This window comes from Ochlerotatus camptorhynchus, unplaced genomic scaffold (genome assembly GCF_037179485.1).
Source record: "Ochlerotatus camptorhynchus isolate MF236.1 unplaced genomic scaffold, CSIRO-AGI_Acam_v1.1 ptg000064l, whole genome shotgun sequence".
Taxonomy (NCBI): domain Eukaryota; kingdom Metazoa; phylum Arthropoda; class Insecta; order Diptera; family Culicidae; genus Ochlerotatus; species Ochlerotatus camptorhynchus.
Window position 1 is genome coordinate 3,983,121 of NW_027040554.1, and position 15,681 is coordinate 3,998,801.

The 15,681-nt window shown below is 38.8% G+C and overlaps 1 protein-coding gene across 1 annotated transcript in view; it reads right to left on the minus strand.

Moving 5' to 3' along the window:
• Nucleotides 1-15,681, minus strand: part of LOC135696991 (plasminogen) — a 48,178-nt gene that overhangs the window by 12,971 nt on the left and 19,526 nt on the right. The window lies entirely within an intron of this gene.

Sequence of the window (15,681 nt, forward strand, 5' to 3'; positions counted from 1 at the left end):
ATGTGACTACTACTAGGTTTCAAAAACGAAGCTCTAGGCTTATGTGGAAATATTATAAGTTGAGTTTTGGAAGCGTTGGGAGAAATCTTCCATTTTTGTAAATAAGAAGAGAAAATATCTAAACTTTTCTGCAGTCTGCTGCAAATAACATGAAGACTTCTTCCTTTAGCGGAAATGCCTGTGTCATCAGCGAACAAAGATTTGTGGCAACCCTGAGGCAAATCAGGGAGGTCCGAAGTGAAAATGTTATACAATATAGGCCCAAGAATGCTACCCTGAGGAACTCCTGCCCTAACAGGTAGTCGATTAGATTTGGAATTTTGATAATTTACTTGAAGAGTTCTGTCAGTTAAATAATTTTGAACTAATTTCATAATATAAAGTGGAAAATTAAACTTTTTCAATTTAGCAATCAAACCTTCATGCCAAACACTGTCGAATGCTTTTTCTATGTCTAGAAGAGCAACTCCAGTTGAGTGGCCTTCAGATTTGTTTGAACGAATTAAATTGTTAACTCTCAAGAGTTGATGAGTAGTTGAATGCCCATGGCGAAATCCAAACTGCTCATCTGCAAAAATTGAGTTCGTATTGATGTGAAGCATCATTCTATTCAAAATTATCTTTTCAAAAAGTTTACTTATTGAGGAAGCAAACTTATTGGACGGTAGCTAGAAGCTTCAGCTGGATTTTTATCCGGCTTCAAAATTGGAACAACTTTTGCATTTTTCCATTTATCAGGAAAGTATGCCAAATGGAAACATCTGTTAAATAATTTTACCAAGAAAGACAAGGTACTCTCTGGGAGTTTTTTGATGAGGATATAGAAAATTCCATCATCACCTAGAGCTTTCATATTTTGAAAATTTTTAGTTATAGACCTTACTTCGTCCAAATCAGTCCCCCAGGAATCATCAAAAATATTTTCCCGAGAGAAAATATTCAGAAAATCCCGAGCAACCTGATTCTCAATAGGACTAGTAAGACCCAAACTGAAATTATGGGAACTCTCGAATTGCTTAGCAAGTTTCTGAGCTTTTTCCAAATTTGTGATCAAAATTTTACCACCTTCTTTAAGCGCTGGAATAGGCTTTTGAGGTTTTTTCAAAATTTTTGTGAGTTTCCAAAAGGGTTTGGAACTCGGGTCTAATTTAGAAATATTATTTTCAAAAGTTTTGTTCCTCAGGGCCGAGAATCGCTTTTTAATTTGTTTTTGCAAATCCCGCCAGATAACTTTCATGGCAGGATCGCGTGTTCTTTGATATTGTCTCCTGCGGACATTTTTAAGACGGATCAAGAGCTGAAGATCATCGTCTATTATAATTGAATCGAATTTAACCTCGCATTTTGGTACTGAGGCAGCTCTTGCTTCAACTATAGAAGTAGTCAGAGATTCAAGAGCATAATTAATTTCATCTTTGGTTTGCAAAGGAATGTTTGGATCGAAGTTATATTCCATAAATGTTCGATACTGCTCCCAATCAGCTCTATGGTAATTGAAAGTAGAGCTGTTGGGATTACAAATTATTTCTTGGGATATTTCAAAAGTTACTGGAAGGTGATCAGAACCGAAGTCAGCATGGGTAACCAATTGGCTACAAAGTTGACATGAATCAGTTAAGACCAAATCAATAGTGGAGGGATTTCTTGCAGAAGAAAAGCATGTTGGGCTGTTTGGATATTGAATAGTGTAATAACCTGCAGAACAATCATCAAACAGAATATTACCATTGGAATTGCTTTGAGCATTATTCCATGAGCGGTGTTTTGCATTAAAATCACCAATAATGAAGAATTTAGACCTATGACGGGTAAGTTTCTGGAGGTCACCCTTGAGAAAATTCTTTTGCTGGCCTACGCATTGGAATGGCAAATAGGCAGCTATAAACGTAAGTTGTCCAAATTTTGTTTCAACAGAAACTCCCAAAGTTTCAAAAACTTTGGTTTCAAATGAAGAAAGAATTTTATGTTTGATTCGTCTATGAATAATGATGGCAACGCCACCACAGGGTCCATCAAGACGATCATTTCTATAAATCAAGTAATTTGCGTCCTTCTTAACCTTATGGGCAGGTTTAAGGAACGTTTCAGTTATAACGGCAATATGCACGTTATGAACTCTCAAAAAGTTAAATAGCTCGTCTTCATTATCTTTAAGAGATCGAGCATTCCAATTTACAATATTTAATGCTTTAAAATCCATTACTGAATTTTAAAGTCATGACAATATTATTTGCAAATTTTACTCCAGTTTGAATAGCATCAAACATGGAGTTAGATTTAAGCATATCAGAAATCATGTCAATTAATGAATTCTGTAAAAATTCCATTTTGGGGGCAGTAATGCTTCCTAAGTCAAAATTGTCAAAATTTCCGTTAGAACGTTGGTTAGTATTTTGATTTCTACCCGCTGCAATAGCAGCATAGGTAGCTCCATTAACTCGCTGAACATTGTTAGCAGCGAGGGGAGTAGGTACAGATGAAACATTTGAAGCAGGGGAGATATTTGTACCTACAGGTACGAATGTAGAATTTGTTCCTCGCTGACCGTTGTTAACAGCAGAGGAATTTGTACCTGGTCGGAAACGTGGAGCGTTTCCTACCTGACGGTTAGAACGAGATTGTAGGATCGCTTTGCGAGTCTTACATTCCCAAAAATTGGATTTGTGGTTTTCACCACAATTTGAACATTTAAATTTCTTAGGATCTTCCTTCACAGGACAGTCGTCCTTTGCGTGAGAGGAATCACCACAATTCATGCATTTAGCTGGCATGTAGCAATTTTTAGTTCCGTGACCCCATCCCTGGCACTTACGGCACTGGGTGAGGTTTTGGAAATTTCCTCCAGTCTTCCTGAAGTGTTCCCACTTCACTCGGACATGGAGCATAAGGCTAGCTTTTTCTAAGGCCTTAAGGTTGTTCAGTTCACTAGACTTGAAGTGAACTAAATAAAAATCATTAGAAATCCCGTTGCGCGAATCGCCAGGACGGGATTTCATTTTCATTTTGATTACTTGGAGTGGCACAACTCCAAGTAATTTTGCCAGTTCATCTTTGATCTGATCCAGGGATTCACCACTGGGCAGTCCTTTCATGACAACCTTGAACACACGTTCAGTTTTGGTGTCGTAAGTAAAAAATTTGTGCTTCTTCTCAGTAAGATACTTGAGAAGACATTTAAATCCGTCCAAGGTTTCAGCCAATACACGGCATTCACCCCGACGTCCAATTTGTAGTGAAAACTTAACTTTCACGAAATTCAAAAGTTCCATGCGAAGAGCATGGAAATCGGTAGTGGTTATCACAATAGGGGGAATCTTTTCCTTCTTGGCATTAAGCCGGGAAAGTTTACTAGAATTTTTCTTGGATGATGGATCATTCTCATCATCCGTGAGCAAATCAAATTGATTACTCAAATTAATTTCATCAGAAGGGGGGTCAAGAGTTTGCCCCTTTCTTTTGCGTTTAGGCGCCATGGCGGCAGTAAATTTTTATCCAAATCGACTTCCAAGCAGATTACTATAAGAATCTGAAGGATCGAAGAGGAATTTTCCAAATCGATATCCAAGAAGGATTACCTCGGGTAGGGTCCAAACAAGGATCGAAGAGGAATAAGAGTTGAACAAGGTAGAAAATTTTTACAGGTTGAGCACTGAAAAGTGCTGTTTAAATTTGTTGTAGCTTTAGGTAGTAGTAACACTTCCTTCAGCAAAAAGCAAATAGATCCGCACGGCAAGAGAGCACGATGCGGACTGATCCCATTTGGCTGATGTACGCTAGTCCAACGCATCGTTTTTTGCTTCTCTGATCTGGTAATAACGGAGTAGCAACCGCGAGCGGTTAATCATTATCATGCTCAATTATGTATGTACTATTTGAAGTGATTCAGTACTTTCTGAAGTGTTTCTGCAGTAATTAAGTACTTTTCAAACAGATTCCGAGATTTTCTAAAGTGTTTCAGTACTTTCAGAATTGATTTCAAACTGGTTCCAATTTTTCTGAAATAACTAAATATTTTCTGAAGGGATTCCAAAGTTTTCTGAAGTTATTACAAAGTGATTCAGCTCTTGAAGAAGTGATTGCAAACTTGAGAGAATTGATGCAGTACTTTCCAAAGTTTTGTGAAGTTGTTCAGTTCTTTCCGGATTTTTTTAGTTTTTACTAAAGCAATTACAAACTTTCTGGGAAGATTAAGTATTTTTCAAAGGGATAAGTCATTCAATACTATCCGAAGAATTTCAAAGTTTTTCTGAAGTGATTCATTACTTTCAGAATTGATTTCAAACTGTTCAAAAGTGATTCAATTCTTTCTGAAGTGATTACAAACTATCTGGAATTATTCAGTACCTTTCGGAGTAATTCCAAACATTCCTGAAGTGATTCAGTACTTTCTGAAATGATTCAGTGCTTTCCGAAGTGATTATGCACATTCTGAAGCGATTTAGTATTTCCGAAGTGATTCCAAACGATCCTGAAGTGATTCTGTGCATTCCTCTCAAATTAAATTATTTTCGAAGTGATTCCATTCTTGCGGAAATGATTACAAACTTTTTGGGATGATTCAGTACTTTCCAAAGTGAATCCAAAGTATTGAAGTGATTCAATACTATCCGAAGATATTCCGAGCTTAAAGTGGTTCAACATTTTCCGAAGTGATTCAGTGCTTTCTGAAATAATTCAGTACTTTCCGAAATGATCATGAACTTTTCCAAAGTGATTCCGATCATTCCTGAAGATATTCAGTATTTTCCGAAGTGATTCCGAACATTTCTGAAGTGATTCAGTGCATTCCTAAGTGATTCAGTTATTTTCAAAGTGAACTTTTCGCAATGATTCAGTACTTTCCAAAGTGATTTCGAATGTTTATTAAGTGTTTTGAGTCTTTTCTGAAGTTATTCAGTACTTTGTGAAGTGATTCTCAACATTTCTGAAGTGATTCAGGACTTTCTGAAGTGATTCCAAACTGTTCTGAAGCGATTCAGTACGTTCAGAAGTGATTCCGAACATTTATAAAGTGATACAATACATTCCTAAGTGATTACGTAGTTTCCAAAGTGATTGAAAACATTTCTGAAGTGATTTAGCACTTCCGAAGTGATTTCAAACTTTTCTGAAGTGATTCAGTACTTTCCGAAGTGATTCCGAATGATTCTGAAGTGATTCAATTATTTTCTTAAGTAATTCAGTACTTTCCGAAGTGATTCCGAACTATTCTCAAGTGATTCAGTACTTTATGAAGTGATGTCTATCTTTTTTATATGATTCCAAACTACTCTCCCATACCTCACCGTGAAAGAATTTTGAAAGCACCATCATGTCAAAATGTATATCTTACGCCACTAAGTAGCGCCAATTTTTGTCCGCCAATAAGGATTTGCACCGTTAATGGTTAACCTCAATCAGGTGAACTTCAACTAACAGTTCAGTAGTATTATTTAAATTTTTTTGTTTCCTCCGATCAGGGGCACATGCCACATCAATTGTACCATTTTAGATTGATTGTTTCCGTAATATGTTTATCAGGGGCGCAAGCCATTTCAAATTTAATATTTTGTCAATTTTCCCCCGAACATGTTTACCAGAGGTAAAAGCCATTTCAAACTTAATATTTTTTTTTAATTTCTTCCTAAACGTAAGGGGCACCAACAACTACAAATTTTAGGTTTTTTTTTAAACAATTTTTAAGAATATTTTTTTTTTCCTGATACATGTCTTTTTTTTTTCTTTAACCATATTTCCAAAGGGCGCAAGCCATTTAAAATTTTTCTTTTTTATTTAACTTTTACCGCAACTTGTCTACCAGGGGCGCTAGCTATTTCACATTTTATATTTTTTTAGGATTTTCCAGATTTAACATTTTTTTAAATTTTCCCCTGAAAATGTATATTAGGGGCGCTATCCTCTTTAAATTTAACGGTTTTAATCATTTTAAAGATGCTTACCAGAGGCGCAAGTCATTTCAAATATATCCTTCTTAAATGTTTTGCAGAACGTGTTTATCAGGGGCGCACAACATTTCAAATTTACTGATTTTTAAACTTACTTGAACTTGTATATCAGATCAAATTCTTATCCAGGTTCACTGATTCAAAGCCCTTTGTATTAAAACATCTCAAAACAGGGTTAAACATATCATTCACATTATTTACGTTTGAATTCGATATGTTTAAGACGTTCTAAGTTCACCAAATTGTCCTCAACACTTGTTAATTAGGCTACCATCTCGCATTTTAGTTTGATTACATTCATAGATCAGGGGGCCTCCATAAGCTCGGTCGGTAGAGCCTGCGACTATAAAGCAAACCATGCTGGAGGTGGCTGGGTTCGAATCCCGGTTGGTATAGGATTTCAGATTGGACAATTTCTCGACTTCCCTGGGCATAGCATATTATTGTACTTGTCACACAATATACACATGTAAAAATCGAACAGGCTTGGAAAGCTTTCAATTAACAACTGTGGAAGTGCATCTAGAACACTAAGTTGAGAGCAGGCGTTAAGTTACAGTTGGGACGTAATAGCCAGAGAAGATCATAGATAGCACTAACTAGCGGAGGAATTCCGAATTGTTCTGTCCATCATCCAACAGTTCTTGACCTCCTGATCAACTTTGCCGAAGAAATCATCCGTCTATATCATCGGTATCTTGAGATACAGCATTCAAATCATGCAAAATAGTAGATTTTAGGGCAAAACTGTGAAAAACCCCAACTTACCCTATCGTGCCCAAGATGAAACCCACTCCAATCGATTTCCGAGACTTTTTTCTGTGAGAGGTAATCACACTTACCACTACACCACCGGTGCCGCTGTGCAGAGCTGTTGTGAATGTATTACCCCCTCTATTTTCGGTTGGTATTCGTTCTAACTACGCCAGGGTGCTGACTTCACCATGACCAAACATATTGAACCCGGGGGAGCAGGACCAACGAATTTACGTCCTTTCCAAAGTAAGATGAAACACTTGCCACTCAAACACCGGCGCTGTCAAATCCTGACACTTGATGTGAAAGGGGCATATTATATTAAGACTACCAAGAGTGCAGTAAACCTTCACTACGCCCCTGATTGGAAGAACTGCCGGCATCATCATAAACCAAAACACGTGTATGAAAGAAGTAGGTCACCTGAAGTCGTTACTTCATGCGTCATATAGATTATCTTGGGCAACTGATCCTGATTGCATACCTTTCAAGAATGGTATCATTTGAACATGCTATTCACCAAACATAATGAAACACACGGATTTATCATTCATACCGCTTTAAAGCTTGAAAAATTCCCAAAATTACGCCCAAACCCGTTTCATCTTAGCAAATGAAAAAACGAAGCAGTTGATTAACCTTTTCCTCCATTTCGATATTCGCAAACAATTTCGAATCTATTTTTGATTTTCGCTCCATCGGTCATCCCCCGCTGCGTGGCCGCGAGGTCATAATACTAGCCGGAAGGCAAATCTTAATTGACTGACTGCACAAATAATAATAATACCACACGCAATTCTCTCATCTTTCTTTTGCGAAAAATTTCGAGTCAGTGAAAAAAAAAAATGCAGCGAAGCAGCAAATGACGACCATCAATGCTCACACAGACGCTCGCTGGATGATGATCATGACGACCGACGTACGACGATAACATCGCATCGGCCGCCACATGTAACGTGAAATGGAAGACATGAGAATAATGATCATTCGATGAGTAAACACCCCGGAGGCGATTCGCCCATTTCTTCCATTGGCGACGGCGGCGACGGCGGCGCGGCGCTGGGAGTGATCGTGCACATTACATATGCCTACCAATCGGAGCGAAGGACTGAGTTTTGAAAATGACCTTCACCAAGGCCGCCATCCGTCAGTCGTGCGAGAGGACCAGCCTTCAGTAGTTCCGTTCCGTTACCACCGCCTGACGCCAAAACTAAACAACAACAACAACAACAACAAAAAGCAAAAGCCGGAGGAGTTTGCAATTAAGAGGATTAATTAACAGTCATGTTATGCTGCATTATGACGACGACGACGACGACGATGGAGACGGTGTGGTGTGGTTGTTTCGTTTTTGCTTTTCTCTCCATCAGCGGCAGTCAGTGTTGCACCACCGCCACCTACCACCCTCCTGTTTGCTTCGAGGGTGGAACCGAGGGAGATTGGTTGGTAGTTGTTGGTAGTGAAATGAGATTAAATCGAGAGAAGGACGGCGAACTTTCTACCCACAACAAGGGAAAAAGCGCATTGGTGCGGAGGTGGCGTCACGTGCCATTATTTAGTCGCAAGGCAGAGCAAATTAAAAGATTAAAAACAGCTGGATGCATCATTTGTGCGGAGAAAACAATGGCTACAGGTGGATTCCAGCAGAAAGGGTACGCGGAGTGGATAATTTGAATCAAGGTGACAATGGAGGAAATCAATTATGTTTTGTACGGATTGGTCGAAGGAGAAATGACCGGGGATTATGGAGGATCCGGCTTGAAGCGGACCTGCGGACTCAAAAGATATGAGTCCATTGAGTGTTTAGTATTGAGCCACTGACTGAGCAGACAGGTCTCCTTTTCTTTTCCTAGCATGGCCTTAGCTAGCGAGTGAAAGCAACTACTGGCGATTTAAAATAATGGAGGAAAATTATCGCATAATATGTTTAAAAAACCAGATTATAATCGAAACGGTAATGTCAAGACATGGTCGGACGTATAATGATCATCCGCGAGGTATTTATTAATCCTCCAGAGGGAATGGTCGCAGAAATTATGTCCATTGATCCGTAGTGCCATTAGCTGCCAACGATGGTTTTGAAGACTACAAGGAACACTCCACCAGTTCAATTTACCTACAGATCGCCTATACTACTATATCCTGCCAACCCACCGAAATTTTGATTTTCACATACACATTTAAAAAAATCGGATTTTGAAGCCATTTGTAATTATAGCATCCTATGGTCCGTATAGACATATTTTAAATTTACACCGAAAATTGTGATTTTGTTTTTAAAAGTATGCAATTCGATTACCTATAGCTTAAAACGGAAAATGTGATTGGAATCAAGTCAATAGGTTGTATCGTTGTCGAGAAATCTTTAAAAACGTACAGTGTAAATCGCGAAAAACCGTGTAAAAAAAACCGTGTAAAAAAATACTTCAGTGTACAGCGATCTTTTCTAACGTTCTTGAATTTTCGATAATATCGAAATCACCAGATGGGCGTTGGCCAAATTTGAATCCTAAATATTTGTTTATTTATTTATTTATTTAGTCTTCCAACGTAGACAAGTACACATACATATACAGTGTTTTGACGGAGACTACGTCTTACGGGAAGGTACTGGGGGTAAATTGCAACCGTCAAGAAAAGGCGTAAGGTTTTGAACGCTTATAACTTTCGTAAATAAACGTGTTTTTTTTCAGTTTTCAATAAAAAAAAAACTGTTGAATAATGTACAAATAAAAAGTGGTTTTTGTATCACTGTTTTCATGAAATAAACGTTCTCCCCAAGCCCAGTCGTCATATTCAAGTACCATTCGGTTGCACAATTTCAACTCATTTTTGCTTCGGCGGGTGAGCAGGTAGCAGCAGTAGCAGTAGGAAGGCAGCGGTTCCAGCGCGCAGCGTTTGAGTTTTGCACCTCGAACCTTGCGCTTCGTTCCCGTCGAGATCACTGGCTGCTGGCAGCGTCATCGCCTCGATGACGCAAGCGCTCCGAAGTAGATCCACCTCTTTGCCTGAATGATAACGATCCCACGTTCTACAAATCTCGAATACTTTTCCGAAAGGACGTATCAGCTTCTGTACCGCATTTGATCGTCGGTTTGGCGTAACTGATAGCTCGCCCACGCATACTGACACCAGTATATCAGGTAGGGCAAAACTTCCCCTAGCTGATGGTAGTGTTAACATGCGTGGGTAAGCTACCAGTTACGCCAAATCGACGATAAAATGCGTTGTTTACAAAAACTGATACGTCCCTTCGAAAAAGTAATCGAGAAATTCTTCTTGGGCTGTGCCACAATTGCCGAGTTAAATTTAACTCGTGGTTAACCGTTATGTGATCGACAAAAAAACACCTTAAAGTGCTCGACAAGGGTACCCGGGTACCCACAAATTGAAATACTTGCTACTGTGGCCTATTGTGACCGATTCTGAATCTTTTGGCACCAATGGATTCAGAAACTTATCTTTTTTTCTGGACATTGCCAACAATGTCCATCCGGAATAGTCTGGTTCCCGGAAATCCGGATTTTCTGTATAATGTTCCAGAACTAAGCATTTTCTTGGCACTTTCGCTAGAATTTTGAAGGAATCGATATCAAGGTATCAGAATTTCCTTCAAAAACAATTTCAGCCTACTTGAGGACCGGTTTAAGCTTTCTCCCCGGAACGGCCATTCCGGCGCAGGTTCCCGTAGGGCCTCTAGTGGCCATAGAAGTGTTTTTGAAGAAACCCCTGCAATATGGGTATCCAAATTCAAGAATTTACAGACTGTTTATCCTAATTTTGTGATCATCCGATGGATTGTCCCCAGAACGGCCATTCCGGAGTAGGTTCCCGTAGGGCCTCTAGTGGCCATAGAAGTTGTTTGCAAGGATGTTCCTACAATATGGGTATCAAAATTCATGAATTTTCAGCAGCAGACTATTCATCATATTTTCGTGGCTATCTGACAGATTGTCCCCGGAATGGGCTTGGATAGAATGCTCTTTATTTTTCTTAAATTTTAAAAAAGAAACTTTTCTCATTATTTGTTTGTGTCTGACTAAATGTCCATGGAATGGCCTTTTTTAGAACAAGTGAATAATCGATTGGTTGTGAAAAATTCAGGATGAAAACTCATGCAATGTTTATTTTCTTGAGTTTTCCTGGTGTTCAATCTCTCTAGAGGTATAAACGTTGTGGATTAATGTTGTTTGGAGTTTTTGCAGTCTCTGCTGTGCTATAAATAAACTGACATTTCTATGGACTTTAAATCCTCATAAAAAATTGTTAAAAAATTACAAGAACGTAAAAAGCAATCGAAAAAAAAAATTAGCAGTTATCGCAAATTTCTTGGCAGTGCTGATTGCACACAGGTCTTGAGCATGACTTCACATCTTCTTGGTCTTCCTACTCTTGATGTCTTCACTTTTGCAGATATGACAGATGCCAACTTGTGGCTCCCGTCCGGACGGATCTTGTTCAACTGGAGTAGAACCAACAATCAATACGAAACTAACGATTTTAAATTGGCTCACTACTTGACTAGCCTGTTGGTCCCAAGCAAACGATTAACGTATCCCATTCTAGTCAATATTCTACTACTACACAATGTTTGTTTTGATTCGCTATGAAAGTTTGACACATAAAATGAGGGGTTAGTGGATTTTCCTATGATTCAAGGGGTGAATCGACTAGCTTGGGACCGAAGATAGTATCAGAGCTAAGCCAAAAAGTTGAACACGTTTCTTCGGGACCTACTAGTCTTAGAGTTACCTCTATGGTAGAACTATCTGCACACTTCGATAAAAATCATATAAATTTAAGTGTTCTTAGACTGACATATATGAGCGTCAATTTTGACATAGAATTCAGTCGACTTTTCGTCGAGTAACGAACTGTTCAGTCATTAATTATGATACCATATTATAGGGGCTTCTTCCCAAACACTTTGATCGCGCACGGGAGAGATCCCTACGTTGTGTTTATTTGTTTATCTTTTAATTGTTGATCCCGATCGAGACGGATAGTAATGATAGTAAATTTTGTATATTGTAATGGTACAGTTAGTAGGATAGTTGCACATATAGATGACATTGCACAAACACACTTCTATGGTCACTAGAGGCCCTACAGGAACCTACTCCGGAATGGCCGTCCCGTGGACAATCCATCGGATGATCACAAAATTATGATAAACAGTCTCCTGCTGTAAATTCATGAATTTTGATACCCATATTGCAGAGGTTTCTTCTATGGCAACTAAAGGCCCTACGGGAACATAATACGGAATGGCCGTCCCGTGGACAATCCATCGGATGATCACAAAATTATGATAAACAGTCTCCTGCTGTAAATTCATGAATTTTGATACCCATATTGCAGAGGTTTCTTCTATGGCAACTAGAGGCCCTACGGGAACATAATACGGAATGGCCGTCCCGTGGACAATCCATCGGATGATCACAAAATTATGATAAACAGTCTCCTGCTGGAAATTCATGAATTTTGCTACCCATATTGCAGGAGCCTCTTCCCAAACACTTATATGGCCACTAGAGGCCCTACGGGAACCTACTCCGGAATGGCCGTCCCGGGGACAGTCCATCGCATGATCACAAAATTATGATAAACAGTCTCCTGCTGGAAATTCATGAATTTTGATACCCATATTGCAGGGGTTTCTTCCCAAACACTTCTATGGTCACTGAGGCCCTACGGGAACATAATATGCAATGGCCGTCCCGTGGACAATCCATCGGATGACCATAAAATTATGATAAACAGTCTCCTGCTGTAAATTCTTGAATTTTGATACCTATATTGGAGGGGTTTCTTCCCAAACAGTTCTATGGCCACTAGAGGCCCTACGGGAACCTACTCCAGAATGGCCGTCCCGGGGACCATCCATCGGATGACCACAAAATTATGATAAACAGTCTCCTGCTGTAAATTCACGAATTTTGATACCCATATTGCAGGAGTCTCTTCCCAAACACTTATATGGCCACTAGAGGCCCTACGGGAACCTACGCCGGAATGGCCGTCCCGGGGACAATCCATCGGATGATCACAAGATTATGATAGACAGTCTCCTGCTGTAAATTCATGAATTTTGATACCCATATTGCAGGGGTTTCTTCAAAAACACTTCTATGGCCACTAGAGGCCCTACGGGAACCTGCGCCGGAATGGCCGTTCCGGGGAGAAACCTTAAACTGGTCCTCAAGTAAGCTGAAATTGTTTTTGAAGGAAATTCTGATACTTTGATATCGATTCCTTCAAAATTCTAGCGAAAGTGCCAAGAAAATGCTTAGTTCTGGAACATTATACAGAAAATCCGGATTTCCGGGAACCAGACTATTCCGGATGGACATTGATGGTAATGTCCAGAAAGAAGATAAGTTTCTGAATCCATTGGTCCCAAAAGATTCATAATCGGTTAAAATTGGCCGCAGTAGCAAGCAGTTCAATTTTGTGGGTACCCGGGTACCCTTGTCGAGCTGTTTAAGGGTAAAAAATTTTACGACCCCCCCTTTCGAAGCCCCTTGCTGCAATTTGAAATCTTTCTTCACGAAAAGTTGTCACTCCATGAGTTCTAAGATGTCACTGAATTCTGGTTTCCTGTCGTGAAAATAACTTCATAATTTATTAACTTGAAATCTGAAAAGGTACCCGGGTACCCTGTCGATCACATAAGGGTTAAACGTGACATTACTAAAGTTATTTTCAATGTTCGAAAATCCCGGAAATTAATCAGTTTTCAAATAGAACTCAGCCACGGTTGCCAAAATTTAACTTCTAGTCGGTCAGAAATAACCATGTGATAGCAGGGTTATTCGATAACTCATCTATCACTTTTAACTCCGAGTTAAATTTAACTCGTCCATTGGGACACAACCTTGAAATTAAAATTAGGGACCATCCATAAATTACGTAGAATTTGTTTGACCAATTAACCCCCCTTCCTTCTCGTAGCGTGATTTGCTATACCTAATACATGGCCGGTCACAACAGCTGAAACCCCTCTCCCATTTCAACGACTACGTTATTCATGAAAGTTCTCTAAGCATTGAGCAACACACACAAACAAAACGGGTTGGACATTTTTGTGAAACTTCGGTCTTAATCGTGAATATCTCGCGATAGGAACATACATTTGAACTTGAAATCCCTCCATTTGACTCTTTATTATTTTGCATAAGAAAACGTGGTGTTTCTGTGGTGGGAACAAAAGGATTTCCCTACACAGATAACAGATTCCGTAAGAAAGTTTGAAACATACTGAGAGGTTAGCACATATCATCGGTAAGAGACGTGTGTGTGTGAAAATTTGCGAAAAAATCAAATTATATTCAATTATTTATTACAGATATTACAGATTTCTATACCAAGCACTGAAATTATCAGACGGTACCTCCATTCATGCTTTTAGATAAGCTATGACAGTCCATCCTGCTTGGAAAATTATGCTATAGAACGGCTTATAAAATCCCAGATTTTTTGCTGATGGAGGCGAGGCATAGCAAGCCGTTCTATTTCAAAATTCTCCAAGTAGAAGGGACTTACGAGGTAAGCATTGTAAGTCCGTCCTACTTGGGGAATTTTGAAATAGAACGGCTTGCTATGCCTCGCCTCCATCAGCAAAAAATCTGGGATTTTATAAACCGTTCTATAGTATAAATAGAGGTAGCGTCGAGTTTTTTCAGTGCTAGGTACTGAAATTCGACAGTGTGCGTTCAAAAGGGCCTACTTGCAATGATAGATTCTCTTCATCGATTTTCCCTTTACATTTATACAGCTAAAGGAAAAAATTCAAGCTGAATATTGCGTCAGGTCCTAATTAACATAGACAAGATTTTCTGCGTCGACTTGCTTCTTGTATCCCTTCGCCCATTTAAAGACATTCCCATGTAGAAACGGTTATATGCTCAAGTTATTAACGAAAGAGAAAATCGACGAAGAGAATCGATCAAAGTTACTGAGGACCTAATGAAATGTTAAGCTTGAATATTGTTTGATTTTTTTTCAATGTACCGAGAAATGTTAATCCAAGCGAGTTATTAAAAAAGATAAAAATCGATCATCGTGGTTACGTCCTTATGTATGATAACTGTGGAATTTGTATTCTGTGATAGATATGGAAGCCACTTTTTTGCACCACCGAATCGCTCAGTGTTTTTATGCAAAATGATGCGTGTGCGTCTAGAAAACGCAAAATAAATCTTAAAAATCAGCAATATTTAGTAATTTTTTTTTTTAGCTCTATCGGTAGATAAAAGATGTACCGATAACTTATTGGAGGGATTTATGGCTAATCAAGATATTCCCGATCAACTACGAAATGTTGCATAACATTGCTACAACATTGTGCGCTCCGATTTTTGTGTGTGCATTTTTTTTTTAGCGTTTTGAAGTTGAAAAGCCACACGTTTGCTGCAGTGTAGTACACAAGGAGTTTCAATTTCATGCGTGATGTCACAAACATCCAAGATTTGTGCCCTAGAAATCGTGAAGTGATAGGGAATATCAACCATCATGACGGTAATTGTTAGATGCTTCAATGAATCACCTGAAGCAAGCTTGACTAATATCTGATTGTAATTTAGGAATCAAATGTAATAGAATAGAGGAAATGCAGGTAATGTCGGCCAAAATGTCTCTAATTTGGGCCCATACATAAATTCAGCAATCGACTAAATTTTCAATAGGAACCAAAAATATCCATTAGTAACGTCCCAATAACGAGTTCATCTAGATAAAATTGATAAATAGCAGATTTTAAGCGATGGGCCCAATATTAGATCCAAAGGCCAACATTAGAGACATTTCCCCTATGTATTCGCATTTTTATGAGGTCCTAAATTTAACCAAGTTCTACTATGTAGGAAATCCAAAATATGTGCATAGGACTGGACTCATAGGTTAATTATACTGTATTTTAAATCCACATCTAGAAAAAATGCACGAGAATTTCACACACAGCATAAAGTAGTCTACGTTA